At 40.7% G+C, this 25455-nt stretch overlaps 1 protein-coding gene and 1 long non-coding RNA gene across 3 annotated transcripts in view; one reads left to right on the forward strand and one right to left on the reverse strand.

Annotated features, from left to right (window-relative positions):
• Positions 1–14155, forward strand: part of LOC129473673 (uncharacterized) — a 28498-nt gene extending 14343 nt beyond the window's left edge. The window contains exons 2-4 of one of the 2 annotated variants that reach the window (XR_008654327.2): positions 7401–7495; positions 10125–10241; positions 13123–14155. This is a non-coding gene — a long non-coding RNA (uncharacterized lncRNA). Of the gene's footprint in view, positions 1–7400; positions 7496–10124; positions 11029–13122 lie in introns of those variants that run through there. The other variant, XR_010119233.1, reaches the window with a different exon arrangement.
• LOC129473671 (uncharacterized) overlaps positions 1–25455 on the reverse strand; it is a 167196-nt gene that overhangs the window by 115285 nt on the left and 26456 nt on the right. The gene's annotated exons all lie outside the window — the stretch shown is intronic.

Here is a 25455-nt window from a genome sequence, read left to right on the forward strand (position 1 = left end):
GTAAAAGCTGCTGTAAACATTCTGGTGCATGTCTTTTGGTAGACATAAGCACTTCTTTCGCTTGGATATTACTACAATGGGTATGTGTATGTGTAGCTTTGGATGTACTGTAAAACAATTTTCTAAAGTGGCTGCACAAATTTATGCTTCCACCAGCAGAAAATTTCATTGTGACTTACACACCATTTCTTTCTATACTACTGTAGACAGAATTAATATTATATTGGAATAATATATGAACCATGCCAACTTCTCATTCTGCTAGGTCATTAAGTGCAGACGTTGTTTCAAGCTAAAGCACCAGAAATGCTTGCCTTTATTATACTATTTTTGATGCCTCAAAGAATATCTCATTGTATTTTACTAAAAATCCATATATGAAAGAGACATAAGAAGTGTGAGAATTTCTCATTGTTATGACAGACAGCTGAAGGATCCTTCAGCTTACTCAAAACCGAAGACAGTTGGATTTGGTCATTTAAACACATTTTAATTTTTTTATTTATACATAATATACATATTTATGGGGTACATGTAATAGTTTGATATATGCATATAACGTGCTTTAATGTGCAGTGATTAAATCTTGGTATTTAGGATACCCATCGCCTCAAACATTTATCATTTATTTGAGTTGGGAGCATTTAAAATCTTCTCTTCTTGACATTTTAAACATATAGCCAACCTCAAAAGTAAGAATTTTAAAAATCCTTTGTGCCCTAAATTAAAAAGGACATTAAAATCAGAGTACAATATTGGAGTTGACATCAAATGATCTATGCAAATATTATAATAAATGCCCAAAGTAGAGAAGCCTACACACTCACTTGAGAATCAAGAGTCAAATGTTCACATCGATGCCACCAATTCATCTTGTCCCAAGGTAAACTACTTATCTTGTGGATTTCCAAACTTAGTGAATTTCATTCACCCAATTACCCAAGCCAGTTTCAGGGATTGGCAAACTTTTTCTGTAAAGACTCATACAGTAAATAGTTGAGGCTCTGCAGGCCAGATGGCCTCTGTCACTCAACTCTGCCTCTTGCAGTGCAAAAGCAACCACAGGCAATGCATAAATGAACAGCCATGGCTGTATTCCAGTAAAACTTTATTCATAAAAACAGGCAGCAGATCAGATTTGCACCAAGGGTTATGGTTTGCTTACCCCTGCTAATTAGGGAATCTAGGCTCCTCCAACTTATTTAATCCTTATTAAAAATTGCACTACAAAATGTTCCTTCTTCTAATGTGTTAACTACTCAAATTTATATATTTCTGAGTCTTTCCTGTTATTGTGTATACTTCATTCACTTTCAGATGTTGCATAGTATTTTGATGTGTCAATATTTTTTAAAAACCTATTCATCCATTTTATCGTCAATAAATATTTGGGCTGTTTCTACTTTGGGACTTCAATTTCCTCATGTATAGAATATAATACTATCTACTTTATATGTTTTTATGGATTAAATAAGACAGTATATGTCAACTGCTTGAAAATGTGTCTGACACATAGTACATCCAATAAAAAGTTTGCTATGATTGTTGTATTATAGTTATGTCTGGATGCCCCACTCCTACTATACTGCTATTTAACTGAGTTTGAAGGTCATGTTCCTTCACTTTCGTATTCACAGGACCTACTATAGTGACTCAATGAATGATTATTAAATGTTGAAAATGAATGAAAAATTCAGGAGAAAATTAAATATTATCCTTATTTAACAAACACATGCTAAGGAATTCCAACCAAAATCTCAACACGGCTTCTGTGGAATTTTATAAAATAATTCTTAAATTTATATAACATAAAGAAAGACCAAAAACAGACAAAATACTTCTAATGAGGAAAATGAAGAAAGCGGAGGAATATACCCCATCAGACATCAAGAATAAATATAAAGCTACTGAAATTAAGAAAACATATTATTTATATAGAGATATAAACATTGGAAAAAAATAACAGAAAAGAGAGCCTGAAAGAGGTTTGTGCATTTGATGAACTATGATAGTTGTTGGAGGTGGCATTAAAAATCAGCCAGTAGGAAAACTGGGGGCTAATTAATAAATGGTGCTGGGGCAACTAATTATCAGTATGGAAAAAAATAAAATTGGATCCCTACATCACACCATAAACAAAAATCAAAGGCATAAATATATAAAACAATTCTCTAAAATTTTTAGAACCATAAATATAAAACAATATATGCTAAAATTAAATATTTCTATTAATCAAACGGCACTCCTTAAAAGGGAAATTATGTTGGTAAACAAGGAGAAATTATTTGCAATCCATACAGGCATACCTTATTTTATTGTGTTTCACTATATTGCACTTTGCAGATACTGCTTTTATTTTTAAAAATTGAAGGTCTGTGGCAATGCTGGGTCCAGAAAGTCTACCAGTGCCATTTTTCCAGCAGCATGGGCTCACCTTGTGTCCTTCTGTCACATTTTGGTAATTCACACAGTGGTTCAAACTTTTAAATTACTATTATTTCTGCTACGGTAATCTGTGATCCGTGACAGTTGTTACTATTGTAATGGTGCCACAGACTGAGCCCATATAAGGTGAACTTAATTGATACATGTTGTGTGTGTTCTAACAGCTCCATCAGCTGGCTTTCCCCATCTCCCGCCCTCTCCTCAGGCCTCCCTATTCTCTGAGACATATTAATATTGAAAGTAGGCCAATTCATAACCCTACAATGGCCTCTAAGTACTCAAGTGAAAGGAAGAGTCATCTCTCATTTTAAATCAAAAGCTAGAAATAATTAAGCTTAGTGAAGAAGGCATGTCAAATGATGAGATAGCCTAAAGCTGGGCTCTTGTGGCAAACAATTAGCCAAGTTCTGAATGCAAAGGAAAAGTTCTTGATGAAAATTAAAATGCTACTCCAGTGAACATTTAAATGATAACAAAGCAAGATAACCCTATCGCTGATATGGAGAAGTGTGAGTAGTCTAGGTAGACCAGACCACAACAAACCAGCTACAACATTCTCTTAGGCCAAAGCCTAATCCAGAACACAGGTTTACTCTCTTCAATCTTTTGAAGACTGAGAGGAGCTGCAGAAAAAAAGGTTGAAGCTAGCAGAGGTTGGTTCATGAGGTTTATGGAAAGAAGTCGTTTCTAGAATGTACAATTACAAATGAGGCAGCAAGCACTTATGCAGAAGCTGCAGCAAGTTATCCAGAAGATCTAGCTAAGATCACTGATAAATGTGGCTATGTGAAACAACACATTTTCAGTGTAGATGAACCAGGCTTCTTTTGGAAGATGTCATCCAGGACTTTCACAGTTAGAGAGAAGAAGTCAACATCTGCTTCAAAGCTTCAAAAGACAGGCTGACTCTCCTGTTAGAGGTCAATGTATCCAGTGACTTTCAGTTGAAGCCAGTGTTTATCTACTACTCTGAAAATCCTAGAATTCTTAAGAATTATATTAAAACTACTCTGCCTGTGCTTTATAAATGGAGAAACAAAGCCAGGTGACAGCATATCTGTTCACAGCATGGTTTACAGAATATTTTAATCCCACTCTTGAGAGTGACTGCTCAGAAAAAAGTATGTCTTTCAAAGTATTACCACTCGTTAGTAAGGCACCTAATCACCCAAGAGTTCTGATGGAGATATAGAAGGATATGAATGTTGTTTCTACACCTGCTAACACAACATCCATTCTGCAGTCCATGTATCAAGTAGTAATCTCAACTTTCAAGTCCTACAATCTCAGAAACACACTTTACAAAGGCTATCGCTGCCACAGATAGTAATTCTTCTAATGGATTCGGTCAGGCAAAGTGAATTGAAATCCTGGAAAGGATTCACTGTTCTGAATGCCATTAAAAACATTTGTGATTCATGGGAGGAGGTCAGAATATCAACATTAACAGGAATTTGGAAGAAGCTGATTCCAGCCACTATGGATGACTTTGAAGGGTTCAATTCAGTAGAAAAAGGAACTGCAGATGTGATGGAAATAGCAAGATAACTAGAATTAGAAGTGGAGCCTGAAAACGTGACTGAATTGCTGCAATCTCGTGATCAAACTTGAATGGATGAAGAGTTGCTTCTTATGGAGGAACAAAGAACATGGTTCCTTGAGGTGAAATCTACTTCTGGGGAAGATGTTCTGAACATTGTTGAAAAGACAACAAAGGATTTAGAATATTAAATCAACTTAGTTGATAAAGCAACAGCAGGGTTTGTGAGGACTGACTCCAATTTTCAAAGTTCTATTGTGGCTAAAGTGCTGTCAAACAGCATCACATGCTACAGAGAAATCTTTTATGAAAGTAAGAGTTGGCTGGGCACAGTGGCTCATGCCTGTAATTCCAGCACTTTGGGAGGCCAAGGTGAGTGCATCATCTGAGGTCAGGAGTTCGAGATCAGCCTGGCCAACATGGTGAAACCCCATCTCTACTAAACAAACAAACAAACAAACAAACAAAAAAACTACAAAAAATTAGCTGAGTGTGGTGGGATGCACCTGTAATCCCAACTACTCAGGAGGCTGAGGCAGAACTGCTCGGACCCAGGAGGCAGAGTTTGCAGTGAGCCAAGACTGTGCCACTGCCCTCTTGCCTAGGGGACAGAGTGAGACTCTGTCTCAAATAAATAAATAAATAAATGAAGGAAGAGTCAATCGATACAGCAAACTTCATTGTTGTCCTGTTTTTAGAAATTACCACAGGCCAAGCCTTCAGCAACCACCACCCTGATTGGTCAGCAGCCGTCAACATTGAGGTGAAACCCTTCACCAGCAAAAAAATTATGACTTGCTGAAGGCTCAAATGATTGTTAGCATTTTTAGCAATAATTACAGTATGTGTGTATATATATAATATACATATATTTATGTATAAATATACAATATATAAGATACCACATATTTTTATATCTATACACATTTTTATATATGCAGCATTGAAACATATATGCTATTTCACACCTAATAGACTACAGTATAGTGTAAACAACGTTTCTATGCACTGAGAAACCCCAAAATTCTCGGTTGTATTGTGAGATTTGCTTTATTGTGGTGGTCTGGAACCAAACCTGCAATATCAAGGTATGCTTGTAAAACTGACAAATGATTCGTGTCTAGAATATATGAAGAAATTCTAAAAATCAAGATGAGGACAAATGACCCACTAGAATTATGAGTAAAATATTAAAACAGGTGCTCCACAGAGGAGGAAATACATACGGCGGTGCCCTCAGCCCCAGTAATCATGGGAGCGTAAATTAGGACCACAGTAAGAGGCAAAACCTGGCAAGAGTTAAGAAATCTGGGCTGGGCGAGGTGGCTCACGCCTGTAATCTCGCACTTTGGGAGGCCAAGGCGGGTGTATCACCTGAGGTTAGGAGTTTGAGACTAGCCTGGCCAACATGGTGAAACCCCGTCTCTACTAAAAATACAAAAATTAGCCAGGTGTGGTGGCGGGCACCTGTAATCTCAGCTACTTGGAAGGCCAAGGCAGGAGAATCATTTGAACCCAAGAGGCGGAGGTTGCAGTGAGCTAAGATCATGCCATTGCACTCCAGCCTGGGGGACAAGAGTGAAACTCCCTCTCAAAAAAAGAAAAAAAGAAAGAAAGAGAAAGAAAGAAAGAAGGAAAGAAGGAAAGAAAGAAAAGAAGGAAGGAAGGAAGGAGAGAAAGAAAGAAAGAAAGAAAGAAAGAAAGAAAGAGGAAAGAAAGAAAAGAAAAGAAGGAAGGAAGCAAGGAGAAAAATAAAAAAAGAAAGAAAGTAAAAGAAAGAAAGAAAGAAAAAAAGAAAAAAGAAAGAAAGAAAGAAGAGAAAGAAAGAAAGATCTGACAACATAAAATGTTGCAGAGAAGGGGACCAATGGGAGCTCTTACAGACCGCCAGTGGAAGTGAAAGCCACTTTGGAAACCAATTTGGCATCATCTTATAAAATTTAACATTTGCCCAATGACTACCTATATACCATAGATAAAGTCTCACACATGTATACCATGAGGCATGTAGAAGAATGTTTATAGCAATACTGTTCATAAGAGCAAAAAACTAAAAACAGCCCAAATATCCAATGGTAGGAAAATTGGTACATTGATTTTCTATTTAGACAATGAACTATTGTACAACAGTTTAAAATAAACTAATTCTACATGACATGGAAGACTCATAGAAATATAATATTGAGTGTAAAAAGAAAGTCTCAGACCACTTAAAATTATAATTATCAAGCCCCAAAAAGTTGAACAATATATTGTTTAGAAATGTAGACAAACAAGATTATATTTTTAAGGTAAGAAGATGATAAAAATTTAAAAATTGAGATAGTATTCACTTCTGGCACCTAAGAGGCATGTGTGGGGAAATGCCAGTTAGTGGAAACACCGTTGGTTTCTGTGTGGCTTTATATTCTACCATTATGCATCAGTTTCCATATGTGTTACATATATTCTTTAATATCAAATATTATATAAAATTATAATTTAAAAAATTTAAGAATGAATGAACCAATCTTGTTGGTGGGATGCCAGGCAAGACACTATTATTTGTATCAAACAGAGCTTAATCTCCTGCTCAGGCTTGGGAGGGAAAAGCAACACATTCACCAGCATAATGGGGAATAGATAATTCTCTCTGGGAATGTCTTGGAGCGAGCAGATTTTCCTCAGGGAAAACCAGGCTTCATTTCAGGTATGGAAGTAGGAAAAATTGTTTTAAAAAATATTCAGAATACAGAGGAGCTCACTCAAAATTAAACAAGAAATTCACAAAAGTAATCAAACTATTTAGATAAGGAATTATAACCACATGCGAACGCCCAAATTACAGATGCAAAAAAAAACATGCGTTTCCCTTGCTTCTGTATAGTTGTGATAATATGCTCTTCTCTTTAACCTGGTCTCCACTTGCTGATAAGGAAGTAAATATTTTATTAGATCATTTCTTTGCTAATTACAATTTTAAATCATTACAAACTTTAGTTGACAGTCCTACAGCTTATCAAATGAACTGTAATCAAATGCAGTAATTAATATACTTCTGCCAGAACTTCAGACCCAACGAAAGAATTGTGTAAATCAACTCACTTTTCTAAGCTTAAGTGTAGAAAGAATGTTCCCTATCAGCTAAGTTTCATGAGCTGGAGATACATTTATAAGTACAAAGGTACTAAAGTTTTAATATGAGGTGAAAATTGATATAGAATTTTTCCCACTAGAAACTTCCTAGGCTCTTTCTAATATGTCATATCAGGAAAAACAAATGATTGTCTTGCTTTGATGCTGTCATGAAATTGGCACTAGAAAGAAACGTGACTTTTAAAGTGATCTGGTCTCAGCAGCACCTAAATTCTCCTTGCTCTCATTCCCCTTGCCACATTGTATTATCTTTAAAAGATCTCGTTCTTCCCTGTTATAGAACAAGAATATTCCTCTAATGGTGATGCCCTGAAGCTCACTGTTTCCCTCATCATGAATTATTGAAGTCATGTGGCCTAAAAAAGTGCACACCGGGTAAGAAGCAGCCAAAGCTATGACAAGGTTTTCTTTTCAGAACTGCTTATTATGCTTAAAGCATGTGATTGAAAATCTAAGATAAGATAGGGTAAACTGAATGTTCACAGAAACCACTCCTGGTACAACACCATTAAAAGAGAAGACGTAGGAAGATCTAGTGCAATGCGTGACTGAGCTGGCAAAAGGGAAGGGAGCTCTGAACAGAAAGTCCTTATCCCAGGAAGTAAGCAGGTGCACCAGAGCTGGGCTGTGTCTTGGAGTCTATGCCCAATCCTGGTGGCCGAGCTCCTGGATTGTAAGGGACCACCCCCTAGAAGAGAAGAGGCAAAACTGGAACCTGCACAGGCTAGAGATTAGATCAGAGCATAGACATATCTAGTGGGGAGCAGCGGCTCCTTCGAGTTAGGCGGAAACACAGGGGTGGAGAAGCAAACTGGAGCCTCCCACGCCACTCGTGCCGTGTTACTGTTCAGTTGCGTGGTGGGCACATGGGGCATATTCTTTCCGTGACATTTTTTACTGTAATATGAAATAACTTTGCAGACGTCAAACCCATGTCAAAATATCAAGGGCAATTTCAATTCAGAAAACAATTTTTGTTGCACATAAAAAGCACAGCTGGGCCCGGCGCAGTGGCTCACGCCTGTAATCCCAGCACTTTGGGAGGCCGCGGTGGGTGGATCGCAAGGTGAGGAGATCAAGACCATCCTGGCTAACACGGTGAAACCCCGTCTCCACTAAAAATACAAAAAATTAGCCGGGTGTGGTACGGGCACCTGTGGTCCCAGCTACTTGGGAGGCTGAGGCAGGAGAATGGCATGAACCCGGGAGTCGGAGCTTGCAGAGAGTGGAGCTCGGGCCACTGCACTCCAGCCTGGGCAAGAGAGCAAGACTCTATCAAGAAAAAAAAAAAAAAAAAAGCACAGCTAATATGTTTTGTTTTGATTTTGAGACAGTGTCTCGCTCTGTCACCCAGGCTGGAGTGCAGTGGCCCCAGCTCCACTCCCTGCAAGCTCCGCCTCCTGGGTTCACACCATTCTCCTGCCTCAGCCTCCCGAGTAGCTGGGACTACAGGCGCCGCCACCACGGCCGGCTAATTTTTGTATTTTTTTTTTTTTTTTTTTTTTTTTTTTAGTAGAGATGGGATTTCACCATGTTGGTCAGGCTGGTTTTGACCTCCTGACCTCAGGTGATCCACCCACCTCAACCTCCCAAAGTGCTGGGATTACAGGGGTGAGCCACCGCGCCTGGCCAGCTAATACGTTAGAATATCTCTACATCTTATTTCAATGCAGGGGACATGCTTTAATGTCAATTTCATAATCATCCTCCTCCTGTGCCTCATCATTACTTGAAAAAAATGAGAGAAAATGCTGAGCCATGGCTTGTTGGATTAGCTAAAGCTCCAGTGTCACTACACTCATTGTTTTGCTGTCAGTTTCTAACAGATGACCCTCTCATCATCAGGACTGGCTGGGAATAATCTGCAAGCTTTCAAAAATCAAATTCATATGTCCAATGCAAACAGTGATCAAAAGTTTTAATTTTCCAATCTTTGGAAAACAATTCCAATCCCAGCACTTTGGGAGGTCGAGGTAGGCGGATCATGAGGTCAGGAGTTCGAGACCAGCCTAGCCAACATGGTGAAACCCCGTCTCTACTAAAAATATAAAAAATTAGCCAGGCATGGTGGCGGATGCCTGTAGTTCCAGCTACTTGAGAGACTGAGGCAGGAGAATTGCTTGAGCCCAGGAGGCGGAGGTTGCAGTGAGCCAAGATCTCACCATTGCACTCCAGCCTGGGTGACAAGAGTGAAACTCCATCAAAAAAAAAAAAAAAATCCAAAGTAAGAAATGCAAAATATTTTTAGCAATAGCCTCTTACCAGACTATGTGTTCAGCTTCCCAAAGGACAACTCTGAAAAGGCCAATATTCATTAGAATATCAGAAACCTTGTGGTATGTTTCTAAAGAATTGGTTTCAAGTTGTTATACCCAAATGGTGCTTTATTAATGCAAAATTGTCTCTGACAATCCACAAACTAGTTAGAGAAAATGCCAGCTATTAAAATATTAAAGTTAATTCTTTTTGAGTATTTGAAGAAAAAAAAATCTTGCCTTTTGCAATTTTAATTAGATTCTTTTAAAATACAATCTGTAGCCTTGAGACCTAGCATCCCAGGGTATAATCTAAACTCAGAGTCGACCCCACTCCCCAGCAGCTGTATTCTTAAAGGAAGACCTCCATTCCAGTTTCACTGGCCTCTTAGTTCTTCCCAAACAGTATCAGGCATATTCCACCTCAGGACGTTTGTACCTGTTGTTCCTTTTCCTCAATCACCCCTCAGTCTGGTACCCACAGGGCTCAATGGCTCACCCACTCGGCTCTTTAGCTCGTTTGCAAACTGTCTTTTTTCTGTGAGCCGTCCCTGCTATGCCGTTCACCACTGAACCCCTTCCTCCAGGATTCTCAATACCCCATTCCTTCTTTATTTCTCTGTACCAGTGGTCACATCTATATAATATACTTTTGCATATGTTTTTCTTTTCTCTCTCTCTCACTGGAAGGTAAGCCGTGTGGGTGCAGGGATTTCGGGATTTTGGTCACACTGTGTGTTCATGTCCAGCCCCTAGGAAGTGCACCTGGCGTGTGTCGATCTGCACTAAATGTACTGGAATGAATGAGTGAAAGGAGGCTGCCTATGCCCACCTATTTCAAACAATTATAATGGGGAAGCTTACAGGTAAGAATCTTTGAAAGTGAGCCCAGGCTTCCAGTCACCTTGGTTATGAGGGTCTACCAGCACAGTGACAGCAGCATCCCCAGCCGCCCCCTGGCTTCCCAGCTGCGCTGCCCAATCAGAATTAGAGAGCAGGGCACACTTGCGCAAAAAGTTTCTCCTTTTGCCCACTCTCTGAATCAAATGAGCATTATAGAAACATCCCTTATTCCTATCGATCTTGCCAAAACCACCCAAAGGATGTTTCAACACCAACTCTCCAAAGAAGGCTTTCTTCATACAGCTGTCTTTCTCAGGTTGCTTTCCATGTCTGTTTTTCTCTCCCCGTGTAAAATGCTTAAGCCTTCAAGTTCTGTGCATTTCGTCTGATGAGAGATTTAATTACTGGTATTTTGAGTGGTGGATGTTCACTACAGGAACGATGAAAGGTGCCTGGAATCCTCACTGAGAGCTGTGAGCAGGCAGTGGTGATGATGGAAGTGAGCGGGACTGGGGGCTGTGTGCAGCAGCTCCCGTCACCCAGGCAGGAGACCCCAAGCCCACACAGCCATCCATCAGCTCAGAATCCCCCAAAGTATCAGGTGATTTCATTTTCAGCATGATCCTGTCTTAAAACGCTCAATGATAAAATCTTACTGCAAACATTCAGCATTGAAAAGCCAATTGTCGTTACTATGTTTTTCCTCCTCTGTGTGCTACTTCTGAAGAAATAAGGTGGAATTGTTCAAACTGAAAATTATTTCCTTGTACTCTGACACCCATCCATAACTCAGTTTCATTGGCTGGCTCAACAGTAAAATGAATCTAAATAGAAAAACCAACATTTTCTCCTTTAACACACTGGTTTCTTGGCCGTGTTGCATCCAGCTATTAATCCAACACAATTTACCACATCATGGAAGCTGAGAGTGCACAGGTATTGGATGACAATCACACAGTGGCATGGAAACAAAATGATAATACCAACCAGCCGCTTCTCGGTTTCCAAATCAGACAGAAATGGTGAAAAAAAACAGCTTCCCTATTTATCTGCAGATCAGTGTGTGATGGTTACTGTCATTTTGTGCTGGGGGATTCAAAAGAAAATATAACATTTTTTCAGTTATTCAATAGTGCTAATTACTCAAACTCTAGATGCAAAAGTAGCCTCCTACAGAAATCTCCTAGATCTACACAGACACGTCCATATCCCTGATGGATGGGGCTCATTTTATGTACGAATCTTGCTCATGACTTATAGTGCACGGAAAATGCCATAGCCTCACTTTTAACTAAGTGCATGCAGAAGGGAACACACTGTACACAACGCTGCCCACACTTGAGGACTTCTCATTCCCCTCTAGTGGTTCCCATCATCTACATCACATCATCTGTACTTTCATTTTGTAATAGTCCCCTTTACATTCCTTCAATAATTTTCTTTACAAACCTACTTTTGTCTTCATTCCAAGTAATAAAAATCATCAGTTTTAGTCATTGTTTCATTTAGCAAGTATTTATTTGAGTATCTACTTTGTGACACACATTCTGGGGAGCTGGAAATATAGCTGTGAATAGGCCAGACGAAGGCCCTATCTCACAGAGGTTACATTTTAATGGAGAAGAGAGTCAAAAAACAAATAAATATATGACATTCCCACACACGTGAAGTTCCTCCACATTCTATCGTAAGGATCGCACACAGTGTTCAGGGACCCTTCCTTTGTGAGATGCTAGTTCAGTGCTTTGACCTTTCCTTTGTGAGATGCTAGTTCAGTGCTTTGACCCTTCCTTTGTGAGATGCTAGTTCAGTGCTTTGACCCTTCCTTTGTGAGATGCTAGTTCAGTGCTTTGAACCCAGGCTCTGGAACCAGATGCTTGGGTTTTACTCCCAGTTACTAGCTTATTGCCTGACAAGAGCTTTTGCAAATTCCTTCACCTTTCAAAGCTTCGATGTCTTTGTCTAGATAAGCAGGATGCTGATAGTTCACTCATAGGGCTATTGTAAGGACTTAGTGGGACAATGTGTATGTAGTACTTAGCAGAGTACTTCGTAAATAATAACCAGTAACCATTGAGTAACTGTAAGCAATATAATTAATGGTGACACCCAGTTCTTCTCACAATAATCACAAACAGCATTACGTTAATCTTATAAATATATGTGTTAATTTTTAGTTACTGCTGTCCTTACCCCTAAGAAGAACCTATGTTTTTCTTTTTTATACTGGGCATTTAATAAACGGAATTCACATATTGAAATATTAACTGTTTTCCCATCTCAATCGGTGGTGGTATTGGTTCCCAAATAATTTTGGTGCTTCAGGTTGAAAGTTCCAGGAAAGTTTTTTTTCTTTTGGTTTTTTTTTTTTTTTTTTTGCTCTCACAGGTGAAATAACAGCTGGGAACTTACCAGAATTCTCCTCCTCAAAGAGTCTGCATGCAGTGGCATAAAACTAACACAGGTGCCCCAGCATGCTGACAAAGAATAAATAGAAGCACATGTTCTGAAAGGTCCATAAGACTTTGCTTCTTAGAATACTACTTATAAAACGTGGTCAGCTTTGTACTGCAAATTGGCTGACACCTAACATAGAGGCACCGCTGTTGGTGTCCACGTGACCGTGCCACCTGGATTCCCTTATCTCGTTTATTATTATTAACCATTTCAAAAACACTTTGGAGACTTAAAGAAAGGGATAGATTGTGATCTCTGCTCAGAGTGTGGTCCTGCCAGGAGGCCAAACGACTTTTTAAAGGTCCCTTTAGTGACATGGTATGTCTTAACTGATATTTTCCTTTTAAAAACAACTGTCCTTTTGGGGGGCGCCCAGAGAGGATATGAGGGATTACATTTGAATAGAAACTTTGGAACTTGCTTTCCTATGCCCCTTTTTTTTTTCAGGGAAGAAGTCCTCTTGGAATGTGGAAAAGAAATGAGTTTGAGCATACTAAATCCAAGTAACGCAACGCTGATCTCTCTGAGCCACAAGTCAACACAATAACAAAAGCCCCAATAATGTCAGACTTGCTGTCAGGAGACGGGCACAGTGACACGCTGTGCCTGCATGAGATGGATGGGTGGTCTGGAGGATGTGATCCTCCTATAAAAACCAGGGTATATAGACACACATGCTTATAAAAACTTCTCGGAGGAGGCCTTCCAAGGAATCTCTGTGCTGCCACCTCCAATTCCTCCAACTGCAACGGAAGAGCTCTCTAACTTCCCAAACTTTCACGAAGAAATAGCAAGTACTGGGCTTCCCTGACTTGAGACTCACTTGACCAACCAAATCAATCACCATCCGAGGGCAGCCTCCCCAGCCAAATGCTGCATTTCCTTCTAGTCATTGGCATGTGGATGGCCCCACTTCATAGATTCTCCAACATGAAATTCCGTCAATTGAAATGTCATCAAAAGACAGAATTTCAGAGTCGAGCTGAGCCCAGTGAGTGGGTTACCAAGGTCAATGACAAAATCGTTCACTGCAGCCCAAATTTACCTGAGAGTTCTTGCAAAGTTCTCACTTAGGTTGACAATGTGTAGATCTGCAGAGTTAGGCCAAAGTTAACCTAGGCTTGTGGTAGTAAAAAATACTAGAGAAAGTCCAAGGACACAGTCTTTCCAACCTGGTCTCCTGAGTCTAAATGACACGCTGGTGTCAGAAATGCTTTGGGGAATTGGTAAAAGGCTAGATTTCTCTACCTGGACTCTTTCTTCTTCTACACTCTTATACTAACTGAATCAATCCACATATTAAAAATGTAATAAGTGCCCTATTTATGGATAATTTTACAGCTAAAACATAGAAATAGCATGGTCAGACTATTTTAAGAAAGAGCCAAAACACATAGTAAATTAAAATTGATTTGCATGAAATGTTGCAGACATCCAGATGATATTAAAAAAAGGAAGCAAACTTTGTTTGAACTCTGTAGCTGTTAGATTAGATTATCCCCCTTTGTCTGTACTCTACTCCTGTTCCCAATTTAACACCTGTAAATTGGCATGGAAATTGTATATAAAATGTACATTTCATATTGCAAAGGTAGGAAGTTCAAACTGTGTGAGAGTCAGAATTTTATTAGAAATTTTTCAGCTCATGCCTTTCCCCAGCCTTGAAAATGTGGGCAATCCATTTTCTACTAATATTGTTTCTTTTTTGTGTCTCATAGTGTTTGGCAATAGTCAACAAAGGTGGTCAGGAGAGCCCAGTGGCATTGGTGGGACCATAAGCCATGGTGAAGAGATGCAACAGATTGAGTTTGGACTTAATAGTCTTCTAATTTGCTATTTAAAATCAAGTTCTCGCCCTTAGGAATTCTCCACGTTTCTGTTGAACAAAGAGACAAATTGGAGCAGCCCCCTGGTAGCTCCAGTGATTCTGGACTCTTGAGATAAATGGTCAGCCAGGTCAGGGTAGGTGGAGTCTCCCAGACTGTGGTTTAAATGCCTCATTATATTAGCTTTCTTCTTTCCACAAATGCACTTGTTGATTCACTGTTAAAAGAATCGAAAAGCTAAGGTGCCAATCAGAGAAATTATTTCCCAGGGGCACTTATATACAGATCCTTCCAAAATATTTCAGGAACTGGGGTTTTCCAGCAGGAGTGGTGAGACTTTGAAATCATTCTTGCCAATGTGCCTTTGCTCTTTTCTACTTTCTTGCCTGATCTCTCTCTCTCTCTCGTTTGTTAAGATGCAAGAGTACAGAATCAGATTCCCACAAAGTGCAGAGACATGTTTTTCAGTGTTACAGGGAGCTAGCCAGGCAGAGCTGCAGCATGGGAGCCCTGCCTCAGAACGGGGCACTCCACCATCAATCAGGAGACTGGCTTCTGCCCATCTGCTCTTTAATCCTGTGTCTCAGACGGTGTGATAGAGGGATCACCCTGAGAGAAAGCTGTCACTGCAAGATTCTGGGATACACTGCCCTCATTGCATGCAATTAGCTATGACTTTAAATTGGTACCATGGTGAACAAGCATGTCTTAAGCATACATGCCAAGTATTACAAGCCATTTTTCAATGGCTTCAACTTCCTCAGCTCCAAAACCTTGGATCTTACTCCAACTCAGCATCTACTATTATGTTCTGTGTCTCCATTACATTAGATTTGCAGGAGGTTAATTAGAAGCACAGCACATAATTCACATGAACAGGCTTTGAAACGTAAGTGTGAGGAAAAGTATTATTATTACTATTATGCAAAGTCCTTGCAGCAAAGTTACATTATCGTTTTCCCAAATATATTGTGAACCTATTGCTGCGCTAGAGTTCGGATCTAGGCTTTCTTAAAACTCCATTTGTGAGGCTTGCACTTACTTCGTAAACTTCCTTGGGTATGAAAACACTTAAGTTTTCTTTTCTCCCAAATGCCCCAGGCAGTTGACAGGTGGATAATGACATCAACAGGCAGGTGGCCATCAAAGACTCAGGATAGGTGTGTTTTTGTGAGACCCCAGATGGTTGATTTCTGTATGATACCTCTCCATAAATGTGAATTTCCCATCTTTATTTCTTAATTTTAATAAATCACTATCTAACAAAACTTAACATTCAATCGTTATTTTAAAGATGACTTTTTAACATAACTCAAAGAGATGAAGGCAAAAATTCCAACTAATTTGTATCTTTTCCCCATTTTTCTGCCGTATGAACAACTTCCAGTTCAAGGCTCATTTTTCTCTGGCATTTGTCGCATCTGTTTGAGCTTCCCAATAGCATCTCTCATGATCAGCTCAACTCTGATTCGGCGGCTATAGAATGGTCAAAGGCTGTTCATGGCTTCAGCTATTCACCTGCAAGGTCTCTGGTGATCGAGTGTTGATTTACACCTCCACAGACGTGTGGTAGGAGAGAGGCAAGGAAGAAACTGACAAGGGGATCCTGCTGGAGAGTCCTCCGCTGTCCAGTTAAGAAGTGGTCATTTCCACTCTGTTCTTATGAGTTCCCACCACCTGTTAGTTCCTTCATTTTGCTAGGTAGCCCTAGGGGGCAGCTGGATTTCTGTATTAAGCTCATTTGTTTGTGCCTTTACTGTTGGCAAAAACCTGAACCCACAAACTACTTAACAAAGAAAAGTCTGAGCAAAATGTAGACAACTCTTAGGACAGGCCTTTACTATGATTTGGTCACACCATCTATCAACTGATGCTAATCTTCAACTGACCGTCACCTGGTCTCCCAGGGAAGGTTCCGGTAATGCAGTATAGCTTTGGCATAACTTCAGAACAAGAAATCCCAGTGGATCGTAGCTATCTACTTATAAATTATAATTTTCCCCTATGTAGAAGAAAATATTCAAGACCTATATAATTCACATACTTAGAAAAGAAAACAACTTATTTTTTTCCCTCTCTCAAATTGCCTGGAGGTAAAAAAAAAAATGCTAAACGGATAATATCTTTCAACACTGAATTGATTTCTCAGCTTAATTTAAGCAAAGAAATTATGTGCCAGATGGCATAATCAACATGTTCTGTTGAAAGATTGCAATTTTATTCTTATAAGAAAAAATAAGCGTTTTTCCACGTGGTCTACTCAGCAGGGAAGAAAGTTTATATATGCTGGCTCTAACAATGCCATCTTTGACGAGGAAAAAGACAATAGCTTTGAATGTATTAACTGATCTGTTTTGAAAGCAGAAATGGTACTTTGTTTTATTCTGCCAAAAGTATTACATAAGACCTATGGTAAGTAACTGGAAAAAGAACTATTAAAATGACTAGTCATGAATATAGTAAAATTTATCTTTGCACAGTTGGGCATTTTAAAGATTTTCTGAAGTGCATTTTATTTCTAATCGTGAAATAACTGTATTCATTCAATATCCTGAACCACAGTGCTATAAAACCTGAATATGCCCTTGGCTCCCTCCTCCCAGGGAGGTCATTAAAAGAATTTGCCTATCTTGGGGGAGATGGGAACTGCCTGTTTTCACAACTCATTCCATTTTTATGTGACATCTCTATTCCCTACACTTCCATAAAGCACTTTGCTAAAAAACTCGGCCATGAGCTAAAGAGAAAAGCACGATGTTTATAAGAAGGAAGAGTCCAAACAGCATTTGAGCACTCAGAGCTGCAAGGAGGGATGAGGAAAGAGGATGAGGGAAGGGGAGAGAAGGGAGGAGGAGGGCAGAAGAGAGGAGAGGGAGCCACCAGATCACAGAGGAAGAAAAGCACAGGCGAAATAATTAGTGACCTTGCTTCTCAAAAATGAGCCCAGGCACGGTGGCTCATGCCTGTAATCCCAACACTTTGGGAGGCTGAAGCAGGAGGATTGCTTGAGCCCAGGAGTTTTGAGACCAGCCTGGGCAACATAATGAGATCTCATCTCTACAAAAATTTTTTTTTAAGTAGCCAGACACAGTGACACACACTGGTGGTCTCAGCTACTTGGAAGGCCAAAGTGGAAAGACTGCTTGAGCCCAGGAGGTTGAGGCTGCAGTGAGCCTAGATGGAACCATAGCACTCCAGCCTGAGCAACAGAGCAAGACCCTGTCTCAAAACAAAAGAAGAAGGAGAAGGCCGCCTTGCCTGTGACAGGTAAATTATAGATAGAAAATATGGGGATCTCTCTGACTACTTTCGAACAATTTTTGTTTTTTTAAGACAAGGTTTTGCTCTGTTACCCAGGCTGGAATGCAGTGGCATGATCATAGCTCATGGGACTCACTGCAATCTCAACCTCCAGGTTTAAGTGATCCTCCCACCTCAGCCTCACAAGTAGCTGGTACTATAGGCCCGTGCCGCCATCCGGGGCTAATTTTCTTTTTTAACTTTTATTTTAGGTTCAGGAATACGTGTACAGATTTGTTATATAGGTAAACCCATGTCACGAGGGTTTGTTGTACAGATTATTTCATCATGCCAGTACTAAGCCTAATACCCAACAGTTATTTTTTCTGCTCCTCTCCCTCCTCTCACCCTACACCCTCAAGTAGTCCCCAGTGTGTGTTGTTCTCCTCTTTGTGTCCATTGGTTCTCTTTATTCAGCTGTCACTTATCAGTGAGAACATGTAGTATTTGGTTTTCTGTTCCTGAATTAGTTTGTGAAGAATAATGACCTCCAGCTCCATCCATGTTCCTGCAAAGCATATGATTTCATCCTTTTTAACGGCTGCATAGTATTCCATGGTGTATATCTACCATATTTTTTTAATCCAGTCTGCCAGTCATGGGCATTTAGGTTGATTCCATGTCTTTGCTATTGTGAATAGTGATGCAATGAACACACATGCGCATGTCTTTATGACAGAACGATTTATATTCCTTTGGGTATATACCCAGTAATGAGACTGTTGGGTTAAAGAGTTCCATTTTTAGCTCTTTCAAGAATCCCCACACTGCTTTCCACAATAGCTGAACTAATTTACACTCCCACCAACAATGTATAAGCGTTTCCTTTTCTTTCCAACCTCACCAGCATGTTAGATTTTTACTTTTTTATAATAGCCATTCTGACTGGTGCGAGATGGTTTTGATTTGCATTTCTCTAATGATTAGTGATACTTAGATTTTTTTCATTTGCTGGTTGGCCACATGTATGTCTTCTTTCAAAAAGTGTCTGTTGATGTCCTTTGCCCACTTTTTAATGGGGTTGTTTTTTTTCTTGCAAATTTTTTAAGTTCCTTACACACGCTAGATATTAGACCTTTGTCAAATTCATAGTTTGCAAAAATTTTCTCCCATTCTTTAGGTTGTCTGTTTACTCTGTTGATAGTTTCTTTTGCTGTGCAGAAGCTCTTTAGTTTAATTAGATCCCATTTGTCAATTTTTGCTTTTGTTGTAATTGCTTTTGGCATCTTCGTAATGAAATCTTTGCCAGTTCCTATGTCCTGAATGGTATTGCCTAGGTTGCCCTCAATATAATAAGATCCATCTATGACAAACCCACAGCTAGTAGCATACTGAATGGGCACAAGCTGGAAGCATTCCCCTTGAAAACTGGCACAAGGCAAGGATGTCCTCTCTCACCACTCCTATTCAACATAGTGTTGAAAGTCCTGGCCAGGGCAATCAGACAAGAGAAAGAAATAAAGGGCATCCTAATAGGAAGAAAGGAAGTCAAATTATTGCTGGTTTTAGACAACATGTTTCTACATCTAGGAAACCCCACCATCTCAGCCCAAAAGCTCCTTCAGCTAATAAACAACTTCAGCAAAGTTTCAGTATACAAAATCAATGGACAAAAATCAGTAGCATTTCTGTACACCAACAACAACCAAGCTCAAAGCCAAATCAGGAAGGCAACACCATTCACAACTGCCACAAAAAGAATAAAATACTTAGGAACACAGCCAACCAGGGAGGTGAAAGATCCCTGCAATGAGAATGCAAAGCACTCTTCAAAGAAATCAGAGATGACACAAACAAACAGGGAAAAAGTCCATCCTCATGGAGAGGAGGATTCAGATGCTACTGATCAGGAGTTTCAGTGGAAAGTGGGGTCTCAAGCCAAATTGCAGAAGTCTGAGGTGTATGTATGCAGTAAGTAAAGAGATGGCAGATAATGAATCTTCTTTAGAACACAGAGCAATTGTTTTCCCATTTTTTTTCATGGAAGGGAAAGCAAGTGTCTAATATATCATGACAGCCCCACGTTGTTCTCTAAACACTACTACGCATCTTGAATTTTCTTTGAATTTTGCACTCCACTTATTTTACATTTGGGAGACACTCAATACTGTGTGTCCTGGTTTTGCAAACTGAGAAAAGACTTGAGTGTAGGCAGAAAGGTCAGGGAAGAAAGAAAAGCCGTTAGGAGGGCATGGTTGGGCTGGGTTGCCACTATGGGCAACTGGAGCTGGGTCTCACTGAGAGCTTTGGAGGAACCCAGCAGGACACACTTCTGAGGATCATCCCTTGGAAGGGCTGGAAGGTGGGAAATATGTGCTGACATTCAGTGGGTGCTGACTCCTGCCTCCAAGGACCAAGAGTTGCTCCCAGGGGCATTAACTCCCTTGGCACCTCCACAATGGCTAACTGCTGGCTGAGAAGGTACTTCTGCTCTAGAGAAAGACTGTTGGTAAAGAAGCTGAGAGATTCCATGAGTCCTCAGGGGAAGGCATGCATGGGGACTGTCCACTAACGCTGCAACAGAGGTGGCACAGTACAGGGCACAGGCAGCACGCCAGTTCCACCCAAAACCTCCAACTTGGCTAATCCCGGAATCCCTGCTCCAGGAGGTGCCATGCTGACTTTGTGCTCTTTCATGTCCCCTGGCACATGGCAGGAGACACACACACACCTGTTTGAAAAGCATAAACTTAGAAGCTGCATATGTTGGATTCTTTAAAGAAACAGATATTCAAACAGGTGGAAAAAGCCTAGGCCAGGCATGGTGGCTCACACCTGTAACCTCAGCACTTTGGGAGGCCGAGGTGGGCAGATCACGAGGTCAGGAGATGGAGACCATCCTGGCTAACACGGTGAAACCCTGTCTCTACTGAAAATACAAAAAATTAGCTGGGTGTGGTGGTGGGCGCCTGTAGTCCCAGCTACTCAGGAGGCTGAGACAGGAGAATGGCATGAACCCGGCAGGCGGAGCTTGCAGTGAGCCGAGATCGTGCCACTGCACTCCAGCCTGGGCGACAGAGCGAGACTCCATCTCAAAAAAAAAAAAAAAAAAAAAAAAGAAAAAAAAAAGGAAAAGAAAAAGCCTAGACCTTGCAGAAACTGATTCAGTCGAAGCTCAGCTTCCAAGAGTCCAATCTGAGAGAGGGAGTGGGCCAGGTGGACTTCATTTGGAGATGGAAAGGCAAAATATTGCCTCCAGCAGACATACGACATGGGGGCAGATGATCAGTTCTCCTACTGGTTCCTGCCTGCAATTGCAAAGCCAGGACCAAATCCACGCCTCTGAAAAGCGAATGGAGAAATGAATACTTCCATTGTAGGTATCACTGAGACAAATACTTTCTTTGCTAAAAAGTGTAAGTAGTTAATAATTCATACTTTAAACACTGTCATAGTGTTAATACAATAGCACAGGGAAATCAGTGAGAAGTGACTGCATACCCAGTTTCAAACAAACAACTTGACTATTTCCATACCATCCTCTCTCCATGCCCATAGGTCCTATTCAGTTGACAGGCATTACACGTTTAAAGTGGCTCAAAGATCAGTGATGCCCTTAATGAGGGTTATCTTTCCATGTGAAGACTAGCCATGTTCCCTCCCTCAGTCTAAACTGAACTCTGCGCATCGGGCATGTCCTTTACTTCTTTCTGATGGAACTCATAATATTCTAAACCCTGTGGGACTCAGAACTTAGTTGTCACATCAAGAACATCACCTGGAAACTTGTTAGAACACAGATTTTCTTCCACTCCCCAGACTTTATGAATCAGAAACTCTGGGGATAGGGCCCAGAAATCCGTGTTTTTTCGAGCCCTCCAGCAGAGTTGAATGCAATGTAACGTTTGAAACCCACTGCTCTAAATGAGACCCTAAGGAAGGACTCAGCCATGCTACCAACGCAAGGTACTAGGCAACGGGGCAGGCACGAGAACACATAGGGAAGGCCAAATCCTCATTCTCATGATCTTGCATTCTAGGGACGGTGTTTGTGGGGACAGGTAGGAGATGGGCACCTGCTAACTTTCAATAAAAAACTGAGAAAGGCTGACCTTGGATCCTTGGAAAATGCATGAATGTTTCAGGCTTCAGATGGTACTAATTTAAGGATCTGGATTGAAAGCATGGAGTCCTTGTGGCTCTGAAAACCCCACAGGACAGCGGCTAAAATTCTAATTGTTAGGATAAGTTCTGTGGTTCTGAACTGACCTGTGGTTTCACAAGAGAAATACCCACAGCTGTAGAGGAAACCACGAAGATCTGGAAACTGCCTGAAGAGGTCAACAGAGCCATAATATATTCTACAAATCATCCTAAGGAACCACAGAAAATCAACAAAAGGAAGAAAAATGCATTGCTTGACTTGGAACTTATTGAATGTTTAAAATCAGGGAACGGACTGGGTAAGAAAGGAAAGACCTCGTTGGCTTCATTTTCATAGAGAAATGGTAGTTGGACTCTATATATTCATTTCCCACTAAGGCTGCTTGGTAACAGAATACCAAAGAGGAGTTTCTTTCAGAATATATCATTATTGCATTTTGCATTTTGATTTCATTTTTTCATCTCAAAAGACTTCAGGACCTTATATGCCTCTGCAAAAGCTTAGCAATATTCATCTTTTTTGTTTAACAGATATGCTTTTACGAAAGAAATGTTCAAGTAAGGAGAAAACTTCAATCGTCTAACTTTAGCTTTTTGATCATTACCCTTAAATTCGCTGCCTAGGAAACAGCAACAAGTAAGTAATCATTGTTATGAAGCAAAACTGTTTACATTTGGTTTAAGGTCTGCCTCCTGAGGAAAGGGCTCTGGCGGTTCCTTTGCGTGGCTGGAAAGGCCTTTGCATGCGCCCTCTAGTGAGTGCTTGGAGCTCATACGCAAAGGGTCATTGCCAAAGTCTACAGTGGAAATTGACGCTGATTTTTCAAATCCAAAAATTGGTCTATCGCTATTCTCCCCAAAAGGGACATTTTTCTAAATCTGCTACAAATATAGTGAAAAGTTGTTACTTTGTGGTAAATTTTTAGTGCAATATTTGAATAGTCATTACATTCATTAAATTATTCTTTAAAATTACAATTATAATGTTAGTACTTGCATTATACATCATGTTTATATAGTACCATTAAAGTCAAATGGCATTTAATATTCACAGCATAAAAGATAAAAGTATCATATAGTGATATTAGGAGGAAAAATCCTCCTGGTATCATTAGGAGAAAAATTTCTTCTAATGGAGAAAACCTCCGTTCCCCAACTTTAGCTTTTTTAGCACCATCACGTGTGCTCCATGCCCCACCTCACCAGCTGCGGGAGAACGCAGCTCCTTCTGACAGGCCCCGTCTCCTGCACCACCAGTTGGAAGGCTTCATTCCTGGCAGCAGACAAGCAAGCTTTGCTCTAGCTCAGCATAAATAACTCCTTCTTTTACCCCACATCCCTTGGAGATTCCCTACCCCCACGTCTCTACTCTTCTCCACAAAACTTTCCACCTTCTGGCCTCACATTCTCTCTTGAACATGCCCTGGTGAAAGCAGTTTTCATCTTCATGGCTCAGCTAAAATGGCTCTTATCAAAAGCACCAACTACGTTCCTCTGGCCAAATCCAGTGCCCCATCTGGGCCCTTTTCTTACTTCCTAAGTGGTATCTGTGAACACATTGGCCAATCTCCCTTTCTGTAACATCTAGTACTAACATCATGTGACACATAACAAAATTTTGGTCAATGATAGACTGCATCTACGATGGTGGGCCCATAAGATAATAAGATACCATATTTTTACTCTACCTTTCTATGTAAATACCATTGTGTCACAACTGCACATGCTGTGCAGGTTTGTAGCCTAGGAGCAATAGGCTATACTAGAACTGTCCAATCCTTTGGCTTCCCTGGGCCACACTGGAAGAAGAATTGTCTTGGGTCACACATAAAATACACTAACACTAATGATAGCTGGTGAGCTAAAAAAAAAAATCGAAAAAAATATAGTGTGTTAAGAAAGTTTGCAAGTTTGTGTTGGGCTGCATTCGAAGCCATCCTGGGCCACAAGTGGCCCGCAGTCAGCAGGTTGGACAAGCTAGTGCTGTATCACGTTTGTGCAAGTTCACTCTTTGATGTTCACACAACGACAAAACCTGTAAATGATGAATTTCTCAGAGTGTGTCCCCATCGTTAAGTAACACATGACTGTATCTGAAACTTACCCAAGCTAAATTGTAGCTCTCAATCGGCACACCCAAACCTGCTTCTCTCAGTTCATGGCACCACCGTCCTCCTGGACACTTAATGCCCCTCTTTCACTCACAAACATATTCCACCTAATAGCAAATCCCAGCAGCTTAACTGCCAGAATAAACTCTGAGCCTTCCATCCCCTGCCGATTCCTATTGCCAGCACCCCAGTGTGGCAGCAACACCTCCACCCTCAGCAGCTAGGACCACCTTAAAATAGAGATAAAATCTTATCATCTCCCAGTTCACAACCCCCCAGAGGCCACCAGTCTAATTAGGATACAACACACCTCCCATGGCCAACGAGATGCTCTATCTAGCGCTTCTCAGTCCACGACACCTGAAATCCCTCTGACCCTGCCTATAGGCTCCATCCATCTTATCTACTTTTACAGGAGAAGTTTCCTCTACATGGGATGTTATTCCCCTGCATGGCCAGCTCCCTCTCATCTTTCATATCCCAGGAGTCCTGTCACCTCCTCTGTCCACTTATCTGACCATGCTACCAGAAGCACCCCTTCCCACCATCCCACTGCCCCTTTCAGAATCTTCACAGCACCACCCCTCTCTATCCTAAATCATCTCATTGACTTATGCCTGTATTAAGTGTCTCCACCCACCAGGAGAGAAGCTCAACAAAGTCAGAGATATATTTGTGCTTATTCAACATTATTGAGCAAATCAATGAATGAATAAATTCCACTTCCTGTGCCTGGCCAAGTGGCCAGCTCACTGCAGTGGCTGCTGGGGCTCACTCTTCCCAGCGTGTCTCTGGGTTTACAGCTTGTTTCTGTCTTTCAATACTCCTGTGGTGCTTAAGAACCTGCACCCTTAGTGAGCATCCTCTTCAAATTTTCTCCAGTTCTCCAACAGGTGAAGTGCCTTAAAGGGAAGCTCGGACTCCAGTTAATCCTATTCCTGGCTCTGGTCCTAAGACAGATGGCTTGGAAAGAGTGTAGGGAGTGGGTTGATTAGGGCAGACATGAAACCAATATGAAGACTTTTCTAATGGTGCAGGAAGAAGGTAGTGAGCGCCTGAATGAAGGCACTGACAGTGGGGTTGCTGGACAGGGAAGAGATTAAAGAGACGCCGTGGAGGGAGCATCATTCAAATAGGTAAGTGAGGTTAAGTGTATTAGTCAGTTCCAGCTGCTGTGACCAAGTACCAAAGACAGGCTGGCTTAAACAACACGTTTTTCAGTTCCAGAGGCTGCAAGTCAGAGATGGAGATAAAGATTGGTATGCCTGGCTTCTTCTGAGACCTCTCCTTGTCTTGCAGATGGCGTCCCTTTGCTGTGTCCTCCCATGGCCCTCATGACTCTCTCTCTTCTTATAAGGATATCAGTCCTGTTGGATCAAGGCCCTACCCTTCCAATCTCATTTAACCTTGGTTACCTCCTTATAGGTCCCATCTCCACA

Source organism: Symphalangus syndactylus, chromosome 23 (genome assembly GCF_028878055.3).
Source record: "Symphalangus syndactylus isolate Jambi chromosome 23, NHGRI_mSymSyn1-v2.1_pri, whole genome shotgun sequence".
Classification (NCBI taxonomy): Eukaryota; Metazoa; Chordata; class Mammalia; order Primates; family Hylobatidae; genus Symphalangus; species Symphalangus syndactylus.